We start from the raw sequence: 15,374 nt of genomic DNA, 5'->3' as shown, positions 1-15,374 counted from the left end.
AGCCAATCAATCTCACTCAGAGCTCAAGCAGAAAATGTTGAGCATCTGGTGTAGCTCACTAACCTGGGGGTTAATATGTGGAAGAGCTGAACCAGACAATGTTCATAGCTCACTATCTATGCAAGTTCCATGGTTTCAAAGCCTATCAGTTTGTCAGAGGTTCAAGGGCTATTCAAATTAATTATTATTTCACTTGATACCCAAATCTGCACTCAACTTAACAATTGGAAGCATTACTCGAATTTGAATATCCTTTATCACAAAACAAATCACCTTTTCTTCATTGCAAATAAGATATTTTTGTTGGAGCTTTATCCCAGCAACTGAAATTTGGATGATAGCTTTCTGTTTATAATCCTAATATGTACCTCTAGCGCCAAAACTGCACAGATACTTGAAATTATAATGCTTCTCCAACCAACAACTAAGGTGGTAGTTATAAAAAAATATGTACTGAATTCTCCAATGCTAATGAATTAAATCTACTGGGGTCATCTATTGTGTCCGATGCTCCCAATGCAGCCTCCTCCATATTGGTGAGACCCATCGTAAATTAGGGGACCACTTTGTTAGTTATCTCCGCATCATCTACCACAAGTGGGACTTCCCAGTGGCCAAACATTTTAATTCCCTTTCCTCTTGTCCCAAGGTAGGACCACCCTGCAAATGGACGCACAACACCTTATATTCCACCTGGGTATTCTCCAACCTGATGGGATGAATATCGATTCCTCCTCCTGGTGAACAAATTCCCTCACGGCATCCATTCCTCATTCCCTACTCTGAGCTTTTACCTCTTCTCATCTACCTGTTACTTTCTCCTGCGTCCCTTCTTCCTTGCCTTTCTCCAATTGTCCACTCTCTTCTCCTAACATGATTCTTTCTTCTCCAGCCCTTGACCTTTCCCACCCACATGGCTTCACCTATCACCCTCCAGCTAGCAAAACACGCAAAATGCTGAAGGAACTCAGCAGGCCAGGCAGCATCTATGGAGAAGAGTACAGTCGATATATTTCAGGCAGAGATCTGAAACATAAACTGTACTCTTTTCCATAGACGCTGCCTGACCTGCAGAGTTCCTCCAATATTTTGCATGTGTTGCTTGCATTTCCAGCATTTGCAGATTTTCTCTTGTTTGGGTTTTGACCTTCCAGCTAGACTTTTTCTCCTCCTATCACCTTTTAATTCAGGCATCTTCCCATTCCCTCTCAATCCTGAAAAAGGATCTCAGCCTGAAACGTCTACTGCTTACTCTTTTCCATAGGTGCTGTCTGACCAGCTGAGTTCCTCCAGCATTTTGTGTGCGTTGCTTTGGATTTCTAGCATCTGCAGATGTTCTCGTGTTAATTAATTAAATTATGTGGTTTTTCGTCAGATGTCAGCGTTTTCTTTTGAAATAACCTTCAAAAGAAGGTGAAAAGTGATGATATTGATTAGCTGTAGGCCAGACAGCATTAGGAAATGGCTAAGGGTCAGTGAGTCTACTATTGCCAAGTTTGCAATCTTTGCTAAACTACAGGGATTATCATGCACTTTGAAGTCTTTTTGAGTATGCACAATAGCAAGGAAATAAATAATCTGCAGAATATACATGTGTAGTAAAGATTTGATAAGCTGCAAATCACCATGTAGTTGACATCTGATCTGAAACAACAGAATTGACTGGTTTTATGATAAAGAAGAATTTAGGAATGGTTTGGAGACTAACTCGACCAGTCCTTTCTTATATAGTTGATATACATGGCATTAAGTATATAACTTTAAGCATGAAGTTTACATTGATCCTTGGAAAGTAAACATCAGAATTAATGCAAAAGTAATCTTTTGTGTTTAATTAGGAGGTGCTCAATTGCACTTGACGTTGGTCAGGAATGATTACACGGCGTATTTGGCGCTGAATGAGTTAATGCTGGCCTGCAGTAGATTTTATTCAAAGTGGAATACCATTTGAAAGGTTCTGAGAATCCTTTCCCCACAGAAGGTTGGGAAAAGATGAAAAGAGAGCCAAGCCACACCACTCTTGTGCATCTCCTAGTGGTCCATTGGTGAATGGCAGTGACGGAGGTGTAGAGCCAGGTTACCCGCTCAGCTCTCGGAAAATGGTATGTACTATTGGCACAAGTCTGTGAAGGTGGAAGAAAAATTCAGGAAACAAGAATAAAGAAGGGTTTTCAGAAATAAAATTCTATGGTAAAGTGTTAAACCATGACCATTAAAAGGCTATAAAAATGGCAACAAAATTTCACTAATTTGATGGTAATATCAACGGAAAAAAAATTCCCAAAAAAAGGCAGAAGCCTGTCACATTAAACTCAGCTCCAATAAGAAGATTCCTCTTATCGAGCCACTATGGATCTGTTTATGCTCGATGCATTACTGTAAGATGTGGCATTTAATAAGCAACATTAAAGTTGACAAGGTTAGTTACATGGAAGCCTGCCCAGTGTCTCACACTATTGCCATACACTAAGTGAATGCATGCTACACAGGACATCGTACTAAGTGAAAATTTCCGAATGAAACAAGGTAAGAAGCACAGAAACTTTCCCACACTGGGATTAAAATAATTGTTTTTCACCTTAGCTAAGTACACAGAAGACATTTCATTCAGGGAAGATTAGGATGCTTAACTATAACGAATGGTCGGGGCAGCTTAAAAAAATGCTTGGTTTTACATTTAACTGTTAAAATAAAATCTTATAGTGCAAAACATCCAAAATAATGTACGATACTCTTCTGGGCTAGCTGTCTTTAAAGCATCATGCAGAAATATGCTATTGCTTGTACTGCAGGACGAGCGTACACTTCATCCTCTGCAGGTGGTAATTCATACACTGCAGTTACAAGAATGAGAGGATGCCAAAAAAATACATATTAATTTTAAGAGTCAAGAGGCATGAAGCATGGAATAATCCTTAAATATAGATTATAAGTAGGTACAGGGAAAAGGAACACAAAGTCTTCCTCACAGCGATTGTTTTCGTTCTCCAACCCCTCCCCCATCCCCATAATGTGACAGTAACATACACAGGAACAAATGCTTTCTATTAATAGAAACATCTATAAAACATGTTTTATTCACTTTCTTGCTTACCTTTTGTATAAAAAAGCAACACATTAGACACGTGTGTCTGATAGTTCCATGTTTCCTGAGGACATTAAAGCATCTCATAATGTAGAGCACTATAAAGCCACTGGTTCGGCTTGTGCAGAAGCACTTAGCTGCCACTGGAGCAGGAGTCCAAGGACAGACGATAAACTGAACTACTGCAGACTACAAATTGACAGCTTTCCTGCCAGCCTCCCTCAATGCCGAAAGAATTCACACTGCCCATCAGAATTTATGTACTGAAGGTGCTAAACCAGGAATCAGATCATTCCATCTACAAAAATATATAAATAGATCACTTCCAGTTTTTCTGCCTACAAACAATCAGGGTCACTTGTAACACGCTGAAATCCTGAAGTGAGCACTGGATATTTCAGGCTGAATAACCAAATTTATGGATGATAAAGAACCTTCATTATAACAGTGATCTCTTCGAGTTGGCTTTCAGCAGTTATGTAAAAGGCACAAGCTTTCAGAATATAATTAAAAGATGGAAAAATCATTAATAATAATATTGCACCAGAAATGTACTGAAATTAAAAGAAAATCTTTAACTGGCCCCAGCCAATGAGCAGGATGCAAGAGACGGCTCATAAAATATGATTTGAGTTTTGATAACACAAAATTAATATTTCTGTAATTAAATTTCCATCTAGCAACGCATACAGTCAGAAACATAATGCATCACTCTCCCCAAGCAATAGTATCCACACCATTTTCTCCACAGGCACCAGTCTCTGAGAAAAGCAAAAACCTAACAAGTCAGATATTATATGCCAGTTTAAAAAACCTCAGATTTTTAAGCATCTGCTCTACTTACTTACTTACTTGGCTGTGTTATAATCACAAATCCAAAATGATTTCAATTGTACAGCAGACTAATCACGGTTCAGCATCTGTATGGGGTTGATAAGTAGGACTACATTACAGGAGTCCTACTGCAGACTGCACCATCTCAACAGAGGAACAGGGGAACCTGAATTTCTCGGAAAATATGTTATTAATAAACCACGAGTGAAGAAACCACTTAAGCTCGTAATGCTGGAGTCTTCTGAGCGAGGCTAAATCAGGAGGCACAAGATACTGCACCAAGCAGGGATGCACTAGAATGGTTTTAATTTTAAACTGTGCAGCATCATTTAGCAAATTTCAGTTTATCCCTGTGGGGCAATGACAAATATGGAAGATGGCACACGACCAGGAACATGCCACTTAATCAGAATAGGGAGAAACCTTCAAGGACAGACCATCAACCTTCATCAGCAGCACTGCACAAATTACACACCTCTGCACTCACCTACTTTCTTCCTAAATCGAGCATCTCCAGAATTTGTGGTAAACTATGCATAAAAATCTCTCCATTTCCACACCTTGCACCTTTTTCTCCCACATAAACTATGTCCCAATTAGTTACTTTCAAAATGAAGCAGCGTATAAATCGCAGAATTCAGACAAAAGCATACATTATTTCATGCTTAACGGCATTTAAATCACAGAATGCTTTAAAAGCATGCACTACAAAAGGGACACCGCCATGCAAATTTGTGCATTGAAAGTGTTAATTTGCCACCTAATTAAGTAAATAAATGGGCTCCAAATTTCCGTAAGGATTTTTAGTCGTTTCCCAGTAGAAAGTCACAGTGGAACGCAGGAAAACCAGGCAATCTGCCATTAATGCCAAACTTCCAACAGTCATTTCAATGCCATACGAAAGATAATACATTAATTTGCCCTGTCCCCTTCCTAGCTTGAACCTTAGTGTTGATGGTGTTTTATTTCTAACCTGGATTTGTAGTTTTTGAGATGAAGAATGAAGACAAGGTGGGGACCTGAAGAAGGGTCTCAACCTCAGACATCCACTGTTTATTATTTCCATTGATGCTGCCTGGCCTGCTGAATACCTCCAGCATTTTGCATGTGTTGCTTTGGATCCACAGATCTTCTCATGTATTTGACGTGACCACTGACTCTTCCACAAATGGGTCAGGAGGTATCAGACAAGGCAGGTGGGTGGCTAGTTTATGAGGTAGCGCCTCCTTCTGCCTCTCGTAAAGAAACTCAGTGAGCTCCTTATACATGACCTTAAGGTTTCAGTTCCATTCTGAATGCCTCTTCTCCATTTTGAATCAAAGGCTCCAAGGAGTTAACAGAGAGGTTGCAGTTCTTCAACAGAGTTTGGAGTACATCTTTTATTTTTTATTCCCTCTGTCCACCTGATAACTTCCTTCAAAAACAGAGCTCAGTATGTTGTTTCGGGAGCCTGGTGTCAGCACGGAAGTGACATGGCATGATCGCCTGGGGAAAGTGAGAGTGATTAAGGTCTCAGTGTTGGTGATGTTAGCTTGGAAGAGAACATTAATTTTGGTTCACCAATCCTTCTCTTGAATTTGGAGCATTAAAAAAGGGACAGCATTGCGCAATTTTTCCAGAGACTAGTTTTGCAGAGTGTAGACAGTCTGTCTCAGGAGCATTTGAAAGGACAGGGAATACTACTACCCAGGAGGCCAAAGTTGCATGGAAGTTCAGAGAGTCTTGAGATTCAGGCAATCTTTCCTTCAATCAATCATAAAATGTGTACATAGAATGCAAGGAAAGTTGTCCATCTTTCCCAGTGTCCGATTGTAAACTTTTATTGTTAGTAGGCAGTGTTAGGGCATAATCTGAAGTTAGGGTATATAGCAAATATTAACTTCAGGAGCAACCAATCTTCAGACATGAACATGGATAGTAGATTGAATTTAAAATGCAGCTCTGAGCAATAGTTTTCCTGGAGCGGTGGAATGGAGTTGATTGCAAACCAGGCAATGCTGATTACATTCATTTTGGGTGTCTAGAGTGTGGGTGCGAAGGAGGAGGCATGTGAAAACTATCTGTAATTTAAAGGAAGCATTGTAGATACATTGTAACTGTAGAATTGTCCACTGTTGCCTTTGAGCTTTAGCATATAAATGTGTCTTCTTCCAAGAGTGGCTCAATATGATGCCTGATGCTCTGTACCCACTAGCTTCAGTGTCTCTCTGGTGACTTTGTTCACATTATAACAGGCAGTATGGTGCAATGGGAGTAGGTCAGTACAAGTCCTTGGTCTTGCAGCTATTGAGAATACAACCCAGTCCCTCACACGCTTCAGTGAACAATTCAACCATGTCTTGACGTTCGAACCAAGGACAAGCACGAGCATTGTCTGCATACCGCAGCTTGACTCCTGGGGTTTGGGTGAACTTGGTTCTGGAGAATAGACATAGATTAAACATTCTGCTATTAGCTTTGAAAATTAGATTCATTCCCACGGGACATTTGTCAGAGGTGAAATATAGCACTACATGCAAAAGATTCACAAAAACTATTAACCAATGCCTCTGACAAAGAATGGAATGGGCAAGAGCTCTCAATGACAGGATACCCAGTCTGTGGATAGAGTAAAGGCCAACAAACTGTACCTACTAAATGTGAGATGTGTGGAGGCTAGGGAAAGTAATTTGAATCAACGGTAAAAAAAAAACCACCTATAAAGTATAGAATTCATTTTTGTGATTCATATTAATGAGAAATTTCTTCAGCCTGAGGGATGTGAATCTGTGGATTTTGCTGCCTCAGAGATCTGTGGAGGTCAAGTCACTAGCTGTATTTGAGGCAGACTTCTTCAAGAGTACGATGGTTAATGGTTATGGGAAGTATAGGGAGAATGATATTGAAAAATAAAGTCAGGCATGATCAAGAGACCATATTTTTCTCTTATCAACATGTACAATAAGCTGGAGGAACTCAGCAGGTCACGCAGCATCCGTTGAAAACATTTGCTTTGATCACAGCATCTGCAGTGTATCTTGTGTTTATATTTTGCTCTTATACCTCTTCTTGTGATTATTTATTTATTTATTTGTTGAATCTCCCAATTTATTTCTAGCCTAATCACAGGACAATTTACAATGACCAGTTAACCTATCAACTAGTACATCTTTGGACCGTAGGAGGAAATCAAATCACCCGGAGGAAATCCATGCGGTCACAGTGAGAATGTACAAACTGCTTACAGACAGCAGAGGAAATTGAACCCGGGTCACTAGTACTGTAAAGCTTTGTACTAACCACTACACTACTGTCCCATCCCAATGGTCTTGTATTCTTAAATCTGACTCTGATCCACCTGGTTCAGATCTTATCTGCTTCATTTATTTTTAATGGCAAAAGGATTGAAATTTGCCATCCTGACTATGATGATCGTACGTCATCTATCAACCCAAGGATACTTAACTCAGTCTCAATATTTCTGCAAGAGTACTTGAAGAAACAAACAATTCTGAAAGGTAATACACCCCTTTGGACAGACAGCCATAGAGTCATGCAGCATGGAAGTGGGCCTTATTGATGCTTACCTCCGCAAGTCCTATATTTTAGTCTTTCCAATGCATGTACTTGAGCAAATATCTTTTATATGTTGCAATTATATCTGCTTCCATCAGTAATTTTGGAAGCTAATTCCACATACCTACCACCCTCTGTGTGAAAAGTCTGCCCTTCCCTTCTCCTTAAAACTTTTCTTAAATCTATCCCTCTCTAGTTTTAGGCCTTCTCTTGCCTGGGAAAAATGACTGTGACTCCTCTACTTCTGAATGTACCTCAAGAAGTTATATCTCTTTATAAGGTCACCCCTCAGACTGCGACGCTCCAAGGAAAAAATAGTCTGCCATTAAAAGTGCAAGCTCAGTTTCTTTCCATTTGAGTTTTGTGGAGTTACGTTGATGGAGCAGCCATGGCAGATGAAAACGCAATCAACATCACCAGAACTGCAATCAAGTATCAACTCACTGCTCATAAAGGCCTTGCTTGAGCAGAACATTAAGGCAAAAACAATGTTGAATTTTACTATTTATTGGTCAATTTAACACAATCTTCAAGGAACAGTTGTAATTACTAACAGAAAAAAGAAAGAAAGCTGCTAAACCGAGGCAAATCCCCGGAACCAGATGACTTCCATTTGGAGAAGTGGATGAAAGCAATAATAGGTGGTTAACTATAATTTTTCAAAGTTTTCTGGATTTGGCAACTGTTCCATTAAAATGAAAATTTATTTATGTTATTCTGCTATTTAAGAAAAAGGAAACCAAGAAAACATTGACCAATTAGATTATCATTTGTTACAGGGAAATAACTAGAATCTGTGGTTAAGGTTGGAATTAATGAACAATTTCAGAGGGAACAGCCTCTGAAGAGGATAGATCATACCTGACAAGACTGACTGGATTTTTGAAGAATTTGAGAAAGTAATGGACTGTGTAAAGTCTATGGACATTATTTATATTAACTTTTAGAAGATACTTAAAATTTGATAGCTGGTAGAAGATCTAGGACCTGGAAGCAAACAATTTACATGCTTAAGAAACAGGCTAGGTGACGGACGACTGGGAATAGAGTATAATGGATTTTAATTGGCAGGGCTTTGCTAGTAGCGTACAGAATGGATCTGTATCGTGCCTGCAAATACTAACCATACTTGATTGATGTTTAGAAACCCACAAATCTAATTCCAGGCACGCCACAGAGAGAGGTGACAAAGGAAGTAAGTAAATATGTATGGAAACAGCAATGTCTTTCAATGGAACATCCTACAAAAAGTAATGGATCTAGCCCAGTCCATTATGATTAAAGCCCTCCACACCAACAAGCACATCTATGTGGAGTGCTGTCACAGGAAAGCAGCATCCATTATCAAGAACACCCACCACCCAGGACGTGCTCTCATCTCGCAGCTGCCATCAAGAAGTAGGTACGGGAGTCTCAGGACCTACACCACCAGGTTCTGGAAGAGTTATTACCCATCAACCATCAGGCTCTTGAAGCAGAGAGGTTAACTTCACTCCATTTCACTTACGTCAACACTAAACTGTTTGCACAATGTATGGACTCACTTGCAAGGGCTCTTCATTACATATTCTTGATTTTTATTACTTATTTATTTTTAGACCATAAGACATAGGAGCAGAATTAGGCCATTTGGCCCATCGAGTCTGCTCCGTTATTCAATCATGGCTGATCCTTTTCCCCCCACCTCAGCCCCACTCCCAGGCCTTCTCACTGTAACTTTTGATGCCGTAGCCAATCAAGAACCTGTCAATCTTGGCCTTAAGTACACCCAATGACCTGACCTTCAAAGCTGCCTGTGATAACAAATTCCACAAATTCACCACCCCTGGCCAAAGAAATGTCTCTCCACCTCTGTTTTAAATGGACGCCCTCTATCCTAGGCTGTGCCTTCTTTTCCTTATCTCCACCATCATGGGAAACATCGTTATATTTCTTCACTATTCTTGGTTGGTGCGGCTGTAACAAAACCCAATTTCCCTCGGAATCAATAAAGTATGTCTGTCTGTTTGTCAGTCTGTCTGTATGTCTGTCTGTCTGTCTGTCTGTACCACATCTACTCTGTCTAGGTCTTTCAACATTTGAAAGGTTTCAATGAGATCCCCTCTCATCCTTCTAAATTACAGTGAGTACAGGCCCAGAGCCATCAAACATTCCTCATATGACAACCCTTACATTTACAGAATAATTCTTGAAACCCCCTCTTTTTTACTTGCACAGTTTGTAGTCTTTTGCACACCGGTTGTTTGTTCATCCTGATGGTTGTACTCTTTCATTGATTCTATTGTGTTTCCTGGATTTACTGTGTATGTCTGTAAGAAAACAAATCTCAGGGTTGTATATGGTGACATATATGTACTTTGATAATAAGTTTACTTTGAACTTTGATAGAAACATTAGATCACAAAGTCATATTGATAGAATAAGCGAATGAACAAACAGATTTTCACCATAGAAAATGTGTTGTCATCCATTTTGGATAAGAAAAATATGGAATACTTTCCAAATGCTGAGTAGCAAGATGCAATACTGGAAACATGGAAACATAGAAAAACCTACAACACAATACAGGCCCTTCAGCCCACAATGCTGTGCTGAACATGCATTTACTTTAGAAATTACCTTGGGTTACCCATAGCCTTCTACTTTTCTTAGCTCCATGTACCTATCCAGGAGACTCTTAAAAGACCCTATTGTATCTGTCTTCACCTCCTTCGCCAGTAACCCATTCCATACTCTCAGCACTCCCTGCATAAAAAACTTAACCCTGACATCTCCTCTGTGGTGATATTCACTCAACTTCAGTACTGTTGATGTGGACAGCAGAGAGGGGCACAGTGTCTACAGGCAGATTTTGGAAATTGGACCAACCCAAGAAATGATCAGAATATTCAACCGTTCAGACTGTACATCTATGAAGAAAGGGAATTTGCCTTTTGGCTGCATGAATGACCAAGAGCAGTCACTCTGATCTCAACACCACAATGCATCTCCGTGGTCCAAGTTTAGACTGAGGAAGTGATGAAGTTTGCAGTGGTCTTTGCAAGAGCATGGCTGAGCAGGTTATTGTACACAGGTTGTTTGAAAGTGCTGTCGAAAACACCTTCCATAACTCTGTTGATGATTGTGAATAGAAAGCGTGGACAGTAGTTATAGGATTAGATCTTCCTATTTTTATTATGAACTGGACACATCTCAGCAATTTTTCTTTTTGAGTCATATATATTACAGTTTTGCATCTGTGTAGCTCATGCTCTCTTCTCGCTGCTGCCATTAGGAAGAAGGTACATAAAGCCTCAAGATCGTACTACTAGGTTCAGGAACAGTTATTACCCCTCAGACATGAGGCTCTTGAACCAAAAGGAATAAATTCACTCAAGTTCATTTGGCCCCATCACTGAAATATTTCCACAACCTATGAACTCACTTTCAAGAACTCTTCATCTCATATTGTCAATATTTATTGCTAATTTATTATTATTATTATTTCTTTTTTTTGTAATTTATTTTTTATTGTATGTTCACAGTTTGTCATCCTTTGCAACTTGGTTGAATGCCCAGTTGATGTGGTCTTGCATTGATTCTATTATAGTTATTATTCTTTTATGCATTTATTGAGTATGCCCACAAGAAATGAATGTCAGGGTTGTATATGATGACGTATATGTACTTTAGTAAGAAATTTATTTTGAACTTTCAACTGAGAACAGCTGGACTAGCTCTGGAGAGCAAATCTACAGCCAAGGTACTGCATGCCCCCTTGCCAGTTCTCTTGAATTAAAATGGTCGAAGTCTGATTTCTGTGACGATGCCATTTCAAGATGAAGCTGAGGTGCATGATTCACGATGTCATTCAGTAGGATTTGTTTCTCAGCAATAGAGGGTGGCAACATAGTTCTAGGTCAGGATGCTGTTCTACTTAGAGGCAACTTAGCGTTGGTGTTGGTCTCGTTTACTGATTACCCTTACCCTTCCTGGTGTAGAGGCCGCAAGTCTGAGAGGTGCTGTTAGACTAGCTGAAGCAGAGAAACGGTAGTGCACTTTGCTACATTCTAGATAAATATTTCTACTAATGCTTCAGTCTTGCTTTTAGGACTCATATGCTATATCCACCATCACCGAAATGCATGCCAGTCTAAACTCAGTAGATGGTAACTGGAAAACTCAAGCCTTAGATAGCTAACAGAAAGCAGACTGATGCTATCTTTTGTCATTTGCTCCTCAGAATACCAATGCAACTACCGGAACTAATTCATCATGCACTATCAGAGGCTCTGGCACTAGGACAAACCAATGTTGACAGAGAGATAATGATGATGCATGAAGAAATACAACTAATCATTCCAAGTCACTTGATATTAAGCAATAAAATACAATTGTACTTAAAATATTTGATAAACAGAGACTTAAAAGCCCAAGCATAATAGAATAGAACAAAAAAGAACTTTATTGCCATTGCTTAGGACAATGAGATTGCAGTGCTATTCCTGTCGGATATTTACAATGCATGCCTTACAACTTAATGTTAAAAAATCTAATATTTACATGCAACAAGTGCCTTTGATAGTCCATAACACCCAAAAGGCCTTTGGCAAGCCGGGGTGTAGCGTTATTCAGCTGCACAACAGGCCTCAGGAAGAAGCTGCTTTTCAGTTTTACTGTCTTGGCTGAGATGTTTCTGTATTTCCTACCAGATGGCAGGAGATTGACCAGATAGTGACTGGGATGGAATGGGTCTTTAATGATGTTACAAAAATCGAGAGTTGTAGATCTTCTCCAAGTCCACTAGTTGAGTCCCATTTATTTGCTGAGCCATCCTAATCACCCTTGGAGTGCTTTGTGATGTGTCTTGCTGCAGCTAGAGTATCATACTGTCATTCTGTATGCCAGTATGCTCTCTTATCACACATCGATAAAAGTTAGGCAGCAATTTTTCAAGGCAGATCAGTTCTGCTGAAGCACCTCAGGTTGTATAGTGACTGTTCTGCCTTCCCTACTATAGATGGACCAAGAGAGCTCCGTGGTGATGCTCACCCCCAAAAACTTTAAACTAGCTACAAAATTGTGCAACCAGAGACATGCAGGGTTAATTTACAGGACTAATGATCCAGAAGAACAAATTCAAATCCCAAGCTTGCAGCTGTGGATTAATAATGTGGAATTTGAATTGACCGGGTTGTGGCAAAGACCTGTCTTGTTTACTTTGTCATCCTGGTCTAATCTGTATGTGGTTGACTCTGAGGCAGCCCACAGTCACTCTTGTTAGGGCAATTCAGCACTGGTGATAAATTCTTACCTTGCCAGCAATGCCTCATCATGAATAAATCAAAAGTATTCATAAGGATGGGCAAGAAATGGTAAAACATTCAGTCACGTGGAAACATTAATAACTATGAAACATTAGAGATATTCTCAAAATATTCATTTTTGACCATCAACATACACTCAGCGACTACTTTATTAAGTACGCTTGTAGACCTGCTCATTAATGCAAATATCTAATCAACCAATCACGTGGCAGCAACTCGTATATAAACGTATGCAGATATGGTCAAGAGGTTCAGTTGCTGAGCAGACCAAACAGCAGGACAGAGAGGACACTGAATTGAATTAAATTGACTTTATTACTTACATCTTTCATATACGTGAGGAGTAAAAATCTTTACATTAAGATAACATGTAACTTTGACTGTGAATGTTTAGTGCCAATTGGGGTGGATTGAGTATCTCAGAAACTGCTGATCTCCCTAGATTTTTATGCACCACAGTCTCTAGAGTTTACAGAGACTGGTGCAAAAAACATCCAGTGACCTTCCATTTTGTGGGCAAAAATGCTTTGTTAATGAGAGAGGTCAGAGGAGAATGGCCAGACTGGTTCAAGCTGACAAGAAGGCAACAGTAATGCATATAACCACACATTACAGCAGTGGTGTGCAGAAGAACATCTCTGATGCACAAGTTGAACCTTGAAGTGGATGGGCTACAACAGCAGAAAACCAAACTCACACTCAGCGGCCTCTTATAAAGTGGCCACTGGAAGTATATTTCTCTCTGAGTGCCTTTTTGATTTATTTTAAGAGATCTTTGGATTCCGATAAAGCAGAGAAACTGTTTCCCAAGACTATTTTAAATGTTTGTAACTTAGCCAAAAACATCAATATACAAAATAAAACACCTGTGCTGCATCGGTTGCATGTGCAAAGAAGGTAACATACAGAATAAAAAGAGAAAATGCATCAACTACTCATCAGATCAGATAGTGAACTACAACACAGAAACAGGCCATTTGGCCCATCTAGTCCATGCCAAAGCCATTTAAACTGCCTATTCCCATCCAACTGCAGCAGGACCATAACCCTCCATACACCTTCTATCCATGTACCTGTCCAAACTTCTCTTAAACATTGAAATCGAGCTTCTAAGTACCACTTGTGCTGGCAGCTCATTCCACACTCTCATAATCCTTTGAGTGAAGAAGTTTCTCCCCATGCCCCCCCCCCTTAATATTTGTACCTTTTACCTTTAACCCATGACATCTGGTTGAACTCCCATCCAACCTCAGTGGAAAGTCTCCTTGCATTTATCCTATCTATACCCCTCATAACTTTGCATATCTATTATATCTATTATTACTCATTATTCTCGTGCCTTGTAATGTCCATCCATCTCCAGGTCTTGAAGATCAGAATGCTACTCTCAAGGCTCTACACCTCTTGTGGTGGATGCAATTAGTCGACTTCATGGGACTCTTTCACTATTTTACTAAGAGGGTTTAGAAACAGGCTAGAAAAAAGTGGGCATATGGAAAGAAGCCCAGAGGAAATGAAGAGTTAAAACCGCAGGATACTGCAAAGCATCCTACCTCCAGTAGAATACTTTTTGAACATTCTGCTATGTTGATGCATTGCTTCCAACATTGCCTCATAAGGCCACACTCGGGTTGGAGGAGCAACGCCTCTAATCTAATGGCATGAACATCGATTTCTCGAACTTCTAGTAATCTCTCCCCCCTCCCCCTTCCCTCCTCCTCATCTCCCCTTCCTCCACTTTTCCCCATGGTTTGTCTTTTCCTAACAGATTCCTACTTCTTTGGCCCTTTTCTTCTTCCATCTATCCCCTTCCAGCTTCTCACTTTATACACCATCCCCACCCACCCACCCACCTACTCCCTCACTTGGCCTCACCGATCACCTCCCAGTTTGTACCCTTTCCGTTCATCCACCATTATTTTCTGGCTTCTACCCCCTCTCTTTCCAGTCCTGATGAAGGTTTTTGGCCCGAAATGTTGACTATTAATTCCTCTCCATAGATGCTGACGGACATGCTGAGTTTGTATGGCACTTTTTCTACATTCCTCAAAATGCCCAGCACCTGCAGACGCTCTTGTGTTTATGAACTGTTTTTCAAAGTCTAGTTAATTATTGCAACTGCTGTAATGAAGAAACATAGCCGTCAACAGGCACACGTTGAAGCCCCACAATCACCAATGCAATAATAACCAGATAATCTGTTATTTTAAATAGTATCAAGAGTAAATATCAACCACAGTCAAAGACCTTTATCTTACACTACAGTTCCCTGTAGCATAGATTTCATGTAAGGTAAATTCTGCATCATTTGCAGCTGTTATAATATGACATGGAGATTGATTTTATGATTTCTAACTTGAAATTTGTTCTAATTTTTATTTTTTATTGAGAGATACAGTATGGTAACAGGCTCTTCCAGCCCAATGAATCTGCACCACTCTATTACACCCATGCGACCATTAAAATGCTAACCTATACTTCTTTACAAAGTGGGAGGAAACTGGAGCACCAATAGGAAATGCATGTGGTCACAGCAAAATGTACAATCTCCTTACGGAAAGCCATGAGAATTGGACCCGGTGAGATGTCAGCAT

The 15,374-nt window shown here is 39.9% G+C and overlaps 1 protein-coding gene across 18 annotated transcripts in view; it reads right to left on the bottom strand.

Annotated features, from left to right (window-relative positions):
- atp2b2 (ATPase plasma membrane Ca2+ transporting 2) overlaps positions 1–15,374 on the bottom strand; it is an 889,877-nt gene that overhangs the window by 511,241 nt on the left and 363,262 nt on the right. Inside the window, exon 1 of one of the 18 annotated variants that reach the window (XM_073072073.1) lies at positions 3,930–4,210. The exons of 14 other annotated variants lie outside the window; for them this stretch is intronic. The gene's annotated coding sequence lies outside the window, so the exon portion shown is untranslated. Of the gene's footprint in view, positions 1–3,094; positions 3,230–3,929; positions 4,211–15,374 lie in introns of those variants that run through there. 3 more of the 18 variants (XM_073072076.1, XM_073072074.1, XM_073072077.1) reach the window with 3 other exon arrangements.

This window comes from Hemitrygon akajei, chromosome 19 (assembly GCF_048418815.1).
Source record: "Hemitrygon akajei chromosome 19, sHemAka1.3, whole genome shotgun sequence".
In the NCBI taxonomy this organism is placed as follows: Eukaryota; Metazoa; Chordata; class Chondrichthyes; order Myliobatiformes; family Dasyatidae; genus Hemitrygon; species Hemitrygon akajei.
This window is presented reverse-complemented; position numbering and strand designations above follow the sequence as displayed.